General features: G+C 43.7%; 1 long non-coding RNA gene across 1 annotated transcript; it reads right to left on the minus strand.

The window, feature by feature from the left end:
• Nucleotides 1-3,263: 3,263 nt before the first annotated feature.
• Nucleotides 3,264-4,827, minus strand: LOC110679336. The gene is made up of 2 exons (XR_002502405.1): nucleotides 3,990-4,827; nucleotides 3,264-3,928 (listed from the first exon to the last, which is right to left on the minus strand). It is a non-coding gene; the product is annotated as an uncharacterized LOC110679336 (long non-coding RNA).
• Between the last annotated feature and the right edge of the window lie 8,307 nt (nucleotides 4,828-13,134).

Here is a 13,134-nt window from a genome sequence, read left to right on the forward strand (position 1 = left end):
AGAGAGTGAGAGAGGAGAGAATTTCTCAATTGTACATAGGTCCTTTAGTAATGTTCAATGAGAATTCTTCAAAGAATTTATCCAGGAATGTCCCGGGATGTCTCCAGCCAACTGCCAAGGAATTATTTCATTTTGCAGCGTTTGGTGGGGCAATGAGAGTGTCTGTGCGGACTACATGAACACCATCGGATAGGATAGGGAGAGTTGCGGTAGGGTACAGGGAATTGGAGAAGATTTGACACAGTAATGTGATCAATGCTGCAGAACATTTCATTCTTTATAGCAAAGAATAAGTAGTATAAGATACAAGGACAAGAGGTCGAAGTTATCGAATATATTTGATTGATTGGTCGTCGTTAATGTAGAAGAATTTTAAATTGTAATGTTATTTCCTTAATTTAATGTTGTTTGACTGACCTTCATTGTCGTTATGAGAATTTAAACTAATTTTATATTTAAAATGCCTACAAAAAATATCAAGCAAAATATCTTTGTAAAGTTGAACCTATTATGTCCTAATATTGCTCAAGGTCTGAAGGAAGTCAAAGGCCCGATTTACTGTAATCTTCTTCTTCTTCTTCTTTCTGGCGTTACGTCCTCACTGGGACAGAGCCTGCTTCTCAGCTTAGTGTTCTTATGAGCACTTCCTCAGTTATTAACTGAGAGCGTACTATGCCAATGACCATTTTTGCATGTGTATATCGTGTGGCAGGTACGATTATACTCTATGCCCTGGGAGGTCGAGAAAATTTCCAACCCGAAAAGATTCTCGACCGGTGGGATTCGAACCCACGACCCTCAGCTTGGTCTTGCTGAATAGCTGCGCGTTTACCGCTACGGCTATCGGGCCCCCATATTTACTGTAATATACGTCTCAAAGTTAACACATCCACTCTTGCGTTCCGTAGCCGTAGCGGTAAACGCGCAGCTATTCAGCAAGACCAAGCTGAGGGTCGTGGGTTCGAATCCCACCGGCCGAGGATCTTTTCGGTTTGGAAATTTTCTCGACTTCCCAGGGCATAGAGTATAATCGTACCTGCCACACGATATACACATGCAAAAATGGTCATTGGCATAGTAAGCTCTCAGTTAATAACTGTGGAAGTGCTCATAAGAACACTAAGCTGAGAAGCAGGCTTTGTCCCAGTGGGGACGTAACGCCAGAAAGAAGAAGAAGACAGTGGTGGAAAGAATCATCCCGTTTACGCAAAATGAACCAATGTTAAGCAGGATCCACCGATTTGCTCACAAGGGTGGTTGGTTGGTTGGTTTGACTTTATTAACGAGATTTTTAGCCCTGGGCTAGTTCATCTCGGGACCAACGGCTTTACTTCCCTTGACTATAACTTTTTACGTCATAAGTCGGGGATGGGATTTGATCCCAGGTCCTCGGCGTGAGAGGCGAGTGTTCTAACCACTACACCAGGTCCGTCCCCACAAGGGTGGTACTGGCGGTTCTTTATTGCTACCCCAACGTGTAGCTGGTTCTAATATGTAAACAACCATACAAAATTACGACCAAACAATGATGAAGGAGTAATCAATTTTTGCGGACCCCTTTCTTTTATGAACTGAGCATAATTTGCTGATAAAAATCGCCAGCAACGCACTAATTTTTATTTTTGAACCTTCATTTTTTCTTGAAGCCTCTTTTAGTTACTGATTTTTGGCAATAATAAAAATTCAAGTTTTTACGGTACTTTTAAAAATAATAAATTTGAAATATTTTTCTGAAAATATTTGTATTTTCCGTGTAATTAACGGAAAAACAGGTTTGAAATTATTTTAATACCATCAAGCTCTTCTTCTGTTATAGGTTAATAGTAGAAAAATATGAAAGGTACGATTTTTTATTACACGTTAAGGTGAAGATGAACCACCAGCTAGTGACCAATCGATTAAGTTTTCAGCTCAAACGGATGTTTGGTTCACCAGATCCGTGTTCTTGAAAATTTGAACTTTGGCTTCGATTCATCTTCACCTTAAATAAACCCAGGCATTTGTATGTTATATAAGAATACAATTTTTCAAAAATACAATAAGGTTTCAAAAGTTATAAAAAACTTTTCTCATATGCGTGTTATGAGTCAAGGTATAAGCCAAAAATAAAATTATTTTGATTTCCGAGTCACGAAAAAATACACAAAATTACAAAGTGTACCCCGTCTAAAGGCGGGGTTGGGTCAATGTCATATATAGGTTCGGCTCTTAGTATGTGTTTGCTAGTGTTGATCACGAAAAAGATGTAAACAAAACGATCAGCTGATGGTGACAACAAGGCTACGACAAATTTTGTTCGCAGTTTTCGCAACGTGACGTCAACTTCGGCTACTTCGTGAACTTTCGGCTCGCCGAAGTTGGTATTGCACAACTACCACTTCAAAACTGATGTTATCACATATACTAATTTGATGTTTGCCCGCACCTCTAAATACTCCACATCGGGGTTGGGTATTAGAGGGTTTATTAGCTGAAGTTTTGCGAATAAATATTATTACTTTTTCGCGTTAAGCCTTAAAACTGGTTCTGGACTTGGTGGTCGGCATTTCAATTTTACTCCCAGTTGACAGCCGCGCTCCACCCTTGATCTACCCCGGTAAGGTAGCATACCGAATTGATTATCCATTACGAAAAATGGAGAAAGAAGAAGAAACGAATGTTATTTTCGGCAACCGACCTGGCAACGAAATAAGGACTATGATTGGAAACTCGGTACTTGGGACGTCACGACCTTAAATGAACCTGGGCGAGTGAGCCTTTTGGCTCGTGAATTGCGAAAAGTTGGCGTGTGCGTGGTTGTTATTCAGGAAGTGCGTTGGTTAAGATCTGGAGAACGAATAGAAATATTAGAATTAGAACGCTAGAGGCGCTGTTTCCTCCATACAATGGCTGTGATGCAGATGAATCCACCACAGTAGCCTTGAATTCCATTGGCGCGAGCAACCGGTACTGAAACTGTCAAATCATTTGTTTTGTTTTTATCGCACATTTTGATGTTGAAGGAAAAATGAAATGAGTAAAAAGCCTGAAACAAGTGTGGAAGAAAAACCTTCATAATGAGAGTTGCTATTCCATAAGCTCTATTGGCCGGGATCTAACTTATACGGAAGTTTTGATGTGACCCACAAGTGCAAGCAATGCGTTTTTAACTTAACAGGTCTCTATGGTGCATCTTTACGTATGGAAGAACGGAAATTACACGCATCTCGATAGAACAACACGATGGTATCCTTCATAGTAAGAGAACCATTCTGAATGCGTTGAAAAAAAAAAATCGTATATTGCCTAGAGCTTAGCTGATTCGTAGACGCAAGCTTCCGCGTAGACGCAAACCAATTGTATACACGCAGAGAAAACAATTTTAATATCAAATATATTCTGAGTCATTACAACAATATTTCTGTATTATTTGCCGGCTTATAATTGCTTTTCATTATTTTAATAACTACCATCATTTTGGTTCAACAATTTTTATTTTTGATTTTGACAGCTGGATTCAATACGGTTCAATAAACTTAATTTTTGATTTAAAAATTTATTTTTTTGAAACAACAATATTCTTGTATTGAAATAAAAATTTTATTTTTTGAAACAAAGTTTGTTCTTTTTTGATTCTGTAATACATTTATTTGAAATAATAAAACCTGTTTATTGATGCCAGCCCCCTTCCCCTACCATCCTACTATTATGCTCTTTTGACATGAAGACAATCGACTGTGGTGTGGAAAATCAATTAATTTATTTCAATTTCCATCAGTTAAAATTCACAATGATGAACAAATCTAAAAATGGTCATAGGTATGTACCTGCGCCGCTTCCTAGTATCCAATAATTAAATGAAATTGTTCCGCACCGCAAACGACGAGATGGACTCATCAGCTCAATTTCCTTCGGCTGATATAGTTTCAGTGTTTCATGTAGGAGTTAACTGCAATAATAAAAATGACTAATTTAATTCAACACTATAGAAAATATTAGTCATAACTTACCAAAAAAACACTTCTATCATGAATTCCGATGTATCGAAATTCAATAGTTAGTCGATTTATTACACTACTGCATTGTAATTTCTCCGCGTTGGTCTTTTTCACTTTTACAAAAGATCGTAAAACAAAATGGCAGATCAGATCTTTATTTACCAGTATCAACAATCAAACGCACTGAAACAACAAATCCTCAATTTAAAATGAAGTATTTTTGTCGTTGTTTCAAAAATAAATATGATTTGAAATGCTGTCAGAAAACTCAATAATATTTCTGTTTTGTTTCAATGAAAATCATTGCTGCTTCAACGCAATTCGTTTAGTTGCAACAAATTAAAAGTGTTCATCAAAAATAACAAGAACAATTATTGTTTTAAACAGCTGGTAATTCTCTGCGTGTAACTTCAATTCGGTACCGATGCTGCGCCTTTCATTTTCCCTTCCGTCATATTACTGGTACTTTTGCTCCAACACTCATGATGATGCAAATTAAAGCGTCCGGGTGAGGACTCAATCAATGCCTACCCAGTGATAACAGGCACCAACCCATCAATATATTTTTATAGCCGTTCATTTAAAATAAATCACACACCTAGACGACAATGCATGAAGAATCAAAACTCTCTAGGACACACAAACCACGCGAAAACCCATTATTTCACCTAACACGCTCGGATGAAGGCTAGAGATACGACAGAATCAATATTTTGGTTTCGAAAGCAGGTTGCTATGGATAAGTTGAAGGAAATTTGACACTTCTAGTACCACCTCGGAAATTCGCATACTAGATGTTGGGCACAAGATTAGCAGCGACAATAGTGGTTATCACGCCCAATGGTATGAGTGCCCTAGTGTAGATGTAGTTGTGAACCTTAGAGGAAAACAATATGCACTCAGTCTAGAAAAACACCCAGAAACCGGGTGTAAATATTTCAAATTGGGTAATATTTCCCTATGCATTTTGATGAGTCTGGAAAGTGTGTGCAAGTTTCTGTGAGGAAAACAAAAACAAACTGTGTATGACGAGCGTATGCTAGTCTACGTGTGTTCAAATGTCACTAAGCTCTATAGCGGTCTAATTATTATGTCTATTGGACAACGTGAATTCAGAGCGGTTGACCATATCGCTAACACCGCATTCAAATACAACATCTACCACAGCGGTGGCGATAAAGCTGAACACGGAGTCGGTTTCATAGTGATCGGGAAGCGATTGTGCTACTTTTCCCCGAATGTCGGTTCCCCGAACGCCAGTTGCCCGAATGACCCGTTTCCCCGAAAAGAGGTGTAGTTCAAATAGGCACAATAATAGTTTTCAGTGGCAGGCTGGTGAATTAGAAAGAAGGTTGAGCAATCAAAAGAAGGAGGTAATTGGACATTCTTGGCTATACACATGTTGCCAAAAATGCTGAGGACGGTAAAACTCGTAAGAATCGCCAATCAAATAAAGAAGGGTGCATATTAGATGACCAGTACGTTCACCACCCTGAACTGTATAAAGATATGAAAATTATGAGTTCCAAAAACTTTTCTGGGAAGTGGGTTATTCGGGGAAACGGGATATTCGGGGAACTGGCATTCGGGGAACTGGCGTTCGGGGAAACGGCATTCGGGGAAAAGTAGCACAACCTCGGGAAGCAGATGAAGCGCGTATTAGGTGGAGGCCGATCAACGAGCGGATCTGCGTATTGAGGATACGGGGCAATAAGTTCTTCAACTACAGCCTGATCAACGTCTATGCTATTGTATCTTGAGACAAGAATGAAAAACGAACAAAACGAACAAGTCGTTTAACATCTGAACAGAAAGTGAAAATTTTATTCAAACCAAAGTCATGGCTTACTTATATCTAACACTCCTCCTTAAGTTAGGATTCCTATGGACCTATGCACGAGTTCATTATTTGACATTTGAGCGGTGCCGTGTTATTTATGGGACCATGGCAACAAGTGAATTTGCCACCGCTCAAATGTCAGGTTAGTAAACTCGTGCATTGGTCCATGGCTACACTCTTCTCAAGCTTCATGCGTGGTAATGGTTTCGTGAGGCCATCGGCGAGTTGATTGTCCAATTCAATATATTTGATATTTATCATTCTTCGTTCCAGCGCATCCCGTATGTAATGGTGACGGATGTCGATTTGCTTGGTCCGAGGGATGTAGCCACCGTTCTTAGCAATCGCAATGGTGCTCGCAGTTGATGGATATTGGACCCGTCGCTCCGAATTGTGCAGTGAGTCCTTGCCACCACGATGATTCTTGAACAGTAGCAGACAGTGCCATATACTCTGCTCGCAGGTCGATAAGGCAATCGTCGGTTGGCTTTTGCAGCACCACGAGATAGCTGTCCCTTGTAGCGTGAAAACGTAGCCGGTGGTGGATTTTCTGTCGTCCACGTCGGCCGCCCAGTCTGCATCACTGTAACCGTTGATATTGTTGTCGCCATCCTTGCGGTACACCAACTTCATCGATGCTGTTTCGCGCAAGTAGCGAAACAGGGTTTTTACAGCATCCCAGTGCTGCATTCCGGGATTGGAATTGTACCGACTCAACTGATTCACGGTATACAGAATGTCTGGCCGAGTACACTGAGCGAGGTACATCAGGCTTCCAACTGCTTCCTGGAACGGAATGTTGGTCATCTGCTTCGCTTCTTGATCCGTCTTGGGAGACATGTCCTTTGTGAGTTTGTCGGTCATTGGCACCTGCGCTGGTTTACAGTTCGCCATGTTGAACTTTACCAGCATCGCTTCTACGTACGCTTCCTGATCAAGCGCTATGGTTCTATCCTTCCGTGTGATTCGGATTCCAAGACAGTTCTTTGCTGCACCAAGATCCTTCAACCGGAAATTATCACTCAGGAACGCCTTCGTTTGCTCAATCCATCCGCTGTCATTGGAGAATATCATGACGTCATCCACGTAGACTGCCACGAATATCATGCTGCTACCCTCGATTCGATAGTACACACAGGGATCGTACTTTGCTTGAGTTAGCCCGAACTGCTTCAGCATGTGGTCCAGCTTCTAATTCCAGACTCGACTGGACTGCTTCAGCCCGTATAGTGCCTTGTTGAGGCGACATACTAGGGATGGTTTCCACCGATCGACAAACAGCGGAGGCTGCTCCATGAAGATTTCTTCCGTCAGTTCACCTTGGAGAAAAGCGGTGACAGCGTCTGTTGAACCTCCAAATTGTGTTTCGCCGCCATGGCGAACAGATATCGCACCGAACTGTGACGGACTACCGGGGAGTAAGTTTCGTCATAATCTACCACCTTTCGTTACGAAAACCCTTTGATCACAAGTCGCGCCTTGTGTCGATCAAGGTTTCCATTGGCATCCAGCTTCGTTTTGTAGACCCATTTGCAACGGATCGCCTTCCTACCCTCAGGAAGTTTCGTCAAGGTCCACGTTTCGTTCGCCATATGAGCGTCAAACTCCTCCTGCATGGCAACCTTCCATTTGTCTGAATCATCTCGACTCATTGCTTGTTGATGCGTGATCGGGTCGTCAGAAATCGTGGCTCGTTCGTAACTCTGCTGCTGAGAGGCCACACCAGTGAATTGGCTCGAGCGCTCAGGACCCAACAACGCCTCAACACCTGTGACGGAGGTGGATTTGAAGTTTGTCATGGGGGGAGCACGGTGATGTCAGTCACGGTATCTGTGGAAGAACTACTGATGTTGCTTGCTGCTTCTTCGAATTCTTCTTCGTCCCAATCGCTTTCATCGACTTCACCTGTATCAGTTGCACCATCCGCGCTGCTTTTGATTGTTGCCGCCGGTGTACCGGCGTCGCTCTCATTGATGAACGTTACATCTCGACTTCTTGATATATTCTTCGTTGCCGGGTCGTATACACGATAGCCTTTCGTGTCTTCATCGAATCCAACTAGACGACATTCATGGGCCTTCGCATCTCACTTACGCCGCTTCGGTTTCGGGACATGAACCATCACCTTTGCTCCAAAGATCCGAATGTAGGACAAATCCGGCTTCTTTCCGCTCCAGCACTCTTCGGGTGTCATTCCATGACCGCGAGTCGGTGATCGATTGATGAGGTACACTGCCGTCGAAACCGCTTCTGCCCAAAACGATTTTTGCAGGTTTGCTTCAAATAGCATACACCTAGCACGCTCAACGATTGTCCGGTTTGCCCTCTCTGCCATACCGTTCTGCTGTGGTGTGGTTCGTTCGCTGATGCCGGATACCAAACTTCTCCAAATAGCTCTGGAATTTCCTGTTGGTATACTCCAGCCCGTTGTCGGTTCGGATGGTTTTGATTTTCGAACCGGTCTGCCGCTCAGCCATCATGTGGAAAGCTTGAAACGCCCTCAAAACTTCACCTTCGCATTTCGTTCGTAGGAAGTATACGAACATGCGGCGTGATTTGTCGTCCACAAACAGGATGTACAGTCGACTCTCCACATCTCGATGTTCTACATCTCGATATCTCTCCCTATGTCGATGATTTCATAAGTCCCTTCAGTCTGTATACATTTTCACTCTCCATATCTCGATATCCTCCTTATCTCGATATCTCCATATCTCGATGTGTTTCTGTTGATTTTTCGTTCGCAATTTTCTCTCCGTATGTCGATATGACCAATATCGAAGGTTACTAGATCAAAGTTTTGAGATTCAAAACAAATTAAGAGCGCAAAATGACGTCTGTTTGTGTATTATTTTCTTGGCAACGGAAAGTTTTCCAATCTAGTATTCATCAAAAATTTATTCTTTGTCTCGATCTCTCCCTATCTCGATGGTCCCTTCGATATCGAGATGTGGAGAGGCGACTGTAGTACCTGCAACCTGCAACATCCTAGCGACGGTACGTCCATCGGACCGCAAATATCCGAGTGAACGACCTCCAGCAATTCTTTGGCTCGGGAACCATTTTTGCCAAATGGTAATCGGGACTGTTTCCCTTTGGCGCACACGCTACAATCACTAATGCTATTTGAATTGAAATTCATGCCACTCACCAGACCGCTCGCTAGCTTTTTCAGATTCGCCTCGCTGAGGTGGTCCATGTGCCGATGCCAGACGTCCATGGGATCATCCGACGGACAAGCCAACGCCTTGCCGGCTCCGCTGCGCCGTGCTGTTCCAGCTTGAATAGTCCATTTTCGTGGCATCCAGTAACCACCAGGTCGCCGGTCGAATTCATCACCTTGCAGCCAGCGTGGTCGAGCATCATCGAGTACCCTTTACTTACGATTTTGTTGATGGAGAGGAGATTCACCGACAGCTGCGGAATGTAGTGGACATCGCTCACGGAAATTTCACTTCCTTGATCCTTGCAGACGGGCTTGAGAGCAGCGGTTCCTGTTCCCTAGATCTTCATAGCGGCCTTGTTCGCGGCCACCACAGTGCCACTGGACGGCTTCACGTTCTGCAACAGAGCCTTGCTTCGTGTCATGTGACTCGTGGCTCCAGAATCGAAGTACCAGTCAGCATCACTGGCGGCTTCGAACGTAGACAGGACGGTGCAGAAAACGTCTCCTTTTTTTCGTGCTTCTGCAGTCCTTCGCAATGTGCCCGTAGTTGTGACACTTCCTACATTTCGGTCCCTTCGATGATGTGGATTGCTTCGATTGATTTCCACGGTTGTGGTTGCTATCGGTCTGTATTTCTTCGACAGACCGCAAAGCAGCAGGGCACCAATCCACTCCTCCGAAATGTTGAATCCGATTTCGTTGAGTTGATGGGCCGTCGAAATTATCCGATTCATATATTCGGACATCGACGAACAGCTCATCAGATCGGTTTTCACCAGCTTTTGAAGGAGACCGATCCGCTTGGTTAGGCCTGAATCTTCGAACGCCCGCTCCAGGTTTCCCCACACTTCCTGTGTCGTTTTCGCCTCCTTGACGTGAACATAATTCACCGGTTCGAGGAGAAGAATTACCTTGGCTCTAGCTTTCCGGTCCTTCGCAGGTACCACGGCTCCGTCGGCGACGCTAATGCGCAGGTCGGAAAAGAGGACTTCTTCCGCCCTATCATTGGTAAAGAGAGCCTTCACTCTGTTACCAACGACAACGGCCTACGTTTAGTGAACTTTACTGCCACCAGGGGGATGGCCATAAGTGGCACCTACTTTGCATGCAAGAAAATTCGCAAGCACACCTGGCAACCCTCAAATGGCGAGCTTTGCAACCAAATTGACCATGTTCTGGTACACTCAAAATAATCCAAACGTCATTGTTACGTGAAAACATACGTGGTTTTTTTCCATCGCACTTTCCACGTAGCTCTTACGTTAATCATAGGTAGCCCAGAATGAACGCATGAACTTTTGAACTTCGTCCATTCCACCGGCGCTACACGTAAGAGCTACGTGGATTTTCCGGTAGCCTTTACGAAGCGTTTCAATAGGACCTAGATGGTTTTGCATTAAATTTAACTGGAATAAAGACCAACCTTATCTCTAATAGGCTTTGGGAGAAAACTAATTCCCAATTGGAAAATGTAAACAGACCTAAAAGATTGTGATATTTATATATTCAATCGGAGCATTATAAATCCTGTTTCCCAAATGTTGTGAGTTGATTCTGTCTTGTTGTAGCCTTCGCCTTCGCGTGCTATAATTGATAGAGATTATAAATCAGGTATAAAATATGATGTAATGCAGGGATTCTTCGGTATTCAAAGCATATTTACCTTGAAATCAATCTAACACAGGGTTTAAAGTCCAGCAGCTTCTGAAGTTCCTCAAAAATCAAGCGGGCGCCATCTTAGGATTTGCGCTCAACACCGAATGTACGCACAACATTCAGATATCAAAATGAACTTAGGCACCTACGTGAACTTCACGTAAGTGCGATAGGTAACTTCAGTAACAATTACCGATTCACTATTTGATGGTTATGAATGGCTTAGTGATCTTTATCTTAGTCAGGTAAAGTGGAGGTAAAATGAATTTGGAATGATCTACGTGATTTTTCACGTAGCAATGACGTTTGGATTTTTTTGAGTGTAGACGGCCGACATTTTTCCAATGTCATCGATGTTAGAACTTTCAGGGGTCCTCAGACTCAAATTACTATCTTGTTATAAGCAAAATTCGAGCGCGGTAATCAACCGTTTCGAGTTCTAGAAACCGACAATCGTTGCGTTTCAATATCCAACGCCTATCAGTAGATAGTGAAGCAGTGGACTACCATACAAAGCTCGACGAGCGGATTAGCGAAATCAACGAAAGCGTCAACCTCAGCGATCTTTGGGAGTCAGTCCAAGGAGCGGTGAGCACAGTAGCGCGAGAAGTGGTGGGTACGGCTCAACGAAGACCAAGGAACGGTTGGTTCGACGAGGTTGACGAACGAGATGAACTTGGCTAGATGCCGGATGCTGGTGCCCGTCAGAGCAGAGAGCGGTACAAGTAAGCAAGGGCAGCCGAAAAATGGATCCATCGCAGAAAGAAAAAGGAGCATGAAGAGGCAGTAATTGCTTAGGCGCAAGAAGCTATGGAATAGAACGACATGCGACGGTTCTACGAATCCGTCAATGATGTGCGGGCAAAAACAGCGCCGTCTCTCGCCATGTACAATGACCGCGACGGAAACTTGCTGACGGATAAAACAATGGTGGCCGCTAGGTGGAAAGAGTATTTCGAGTCACTGTTGAACGGAGATAACGGAAGTGGATTTGGTAGCAGAATTCAAATCGATGACGATGGACAGGCTGTGGAACCTCCAACGCTAGATGAGGTAAAGAAAGCTATCAATGGGCTGAAGAACAACAAGGCTGCTGGGAAGGATGAGCTCCCGGCCGAACTTCTCAAACACGGAAGTGAGCAGCTGCACGAATTCCTTCACCGTATCATTTCGAGGATATGGGAGGAAGAACAAATGCCTACTAGTTGGTTGGAAGGTCTCATTTGCCCTTTGTACAAGAAAGGGCATCGACTGGAGTGCGCCAATTACCGAGGGATAACACTCCTTAATTCAGCGTACACAATCATGTCCGGATTTCTGTTCAACAGATTTAGACCGTATTAGGAGGCGAATACCAAGCTGGTTTTCGAGGGCCGATCAACGACGGATTAGATGTTTACCCTGCGTCAAATCCTAGATAAATTCCGGGAGTACAACTTGCAGACTCATCATCTGTTTGTGACTGATTCGTGCAACGCTTGATGGATTGAAATGTAGTGTGCGGTAGTGGACGAGATTTCGTCATCGTTCGTAACCTTAGATGGATTGAAACAGGGTGATGCTCTTTCTAACTTGTTGTTTAACATAGCGCTCGAAGGTGCTATCAGGAGAGCCGGTGTGCAGAGAAGAGGCGGCTTGGCTTTGCGGACGATATCGATATCATCGGGATTGGCGTTCGTGCCTTTCAAGAGGGAGACAGCGAGGATCGGGCTCACGATCAACACCACAAAAACGAAGTACATGATAGCTGGTGGTCAACGTGGGTCCGGACGTGTTAGTGGTAGCGAAATGATGCTAGGTGGTGAAAAGTTTGAAGATGTTACCCGCGAGGTGAAAAGACGTATTGCAGCTGCGAGTCGGGCTTTCTACGGGCTCCGTAACCAGCTGAAGTCCCGTAGCCTGCAAACGAAAACAAAACTCGCGTTGTATAAGACACTGATCCTTCCGGTTGTCCTATATGGCCATGAATCGTGGACATTGAAGGAAGTCGACCGGAGAGCTTTCGGGGTGTTTGAACGTAAAGTGTTGCGAACAATACTCGGCGGTAAACTAGAAAACGGCATCTTACAGCGTCGCATGAATCACGAGTTGTACCAAGTGTATAAAGAGGTAGATATTGTCAAGCACATAAAACACGGCAGGCTGCGTTGGGCTGATCACGTTGCCCGTATGCCGGAAGAACGACAAGCAAAGATAATATTCAACAGAGAACCCGGACGAGGCCGCCGACTTCGTGCACAAGATGCCTTTTTGCAGTTGAGGAGGACTTAAGGGCACTTAACGTTCAGGGCGACTGGAAGCGATTGGCCCAAGACCGAGCCCAGTGGAGAAGACTCATCCATTCGGCGCAGATTCATCGTAGCGAATTGTAGCCCATCAAGTATCAAGGAGTAAGTAATTATTTGAAAAACAAATAATTGAATTTCTAGAAAATATCCTGTAGAATTTTCTGAGAAAATCCCTGAAAAATATTGGACCGAATCCTTCAAGTTTGA

The sequence above is a fragment of the Aedes aegypti genome, chromosome 3 (genome assembly GCF_002204515.2).
Source record: "Aedes aegypti strain LVP_AGWG chromosome 3, AaegL5.0 Primary Assembly, whole genome shotgun sequence".
NCBI classification, from domain to species: Eukaryota; Metazoa; Arthropoda; class Insecta; order Diptera; family Culicidae; genus Aedes; species Aedes aegypti.